This window comes from Penaeus monodon, chromosome 19 (assembly GCF_015228065.2).
Source record: "Penaeus monodon isolate SGIC_2016 chromosome 19, NSTDA_Pmon_1, whole genome shotgun sequence".
Classification (NCBI taxonomy): domain Eukaryota; kingdom Metazoa; phylum Arthropoda; class Malacostraca; order Decapoda; family Penaeidae; genus Penaeus; species Penaeus monodon.
The window spans coordinates 20,923,572-20,923,923 of record NC_051404.1 but is presented as its reverse complement, the minus strand read 5'-3'; positions in this window follow the sequence as shown (position 1 = coordinate 20,923,923).

Below are 352 nucleotides of genomic sequence, written 5' to 3'. Positions count from 1 at the left end.
AAAACCCCCCCTTTTTTAGTTGAAAAAAACGGGGGTTTGGGTTTTCCCCCCCTTTTTTTTCCTTTTTTTCCCCCGGGGGGTGGGGGCCCGGTTTTTTAAAACCTTTTTTTTGGTTTAAAATTCCTTTCCCCCCTTTTATTTTTTTTCCGGGCCCCTTTGGGGGGGCCCCGCCAACTTTTGGTTTTTTTTTTTTGCTTTTTCCCCCCAGTGGGCCCCCAAAAATAGGCCAAAAAAACCTTTTGAAAAAATTTTTTTTGCCCAAAAGGGGAAAACCCCCCCCGGCCCCCGGGGGCCCTTTTAAAAACCCCCCGAAAATTTGGGGAAAAATTTGGGGGGGGGCCCCTGCCCCCTT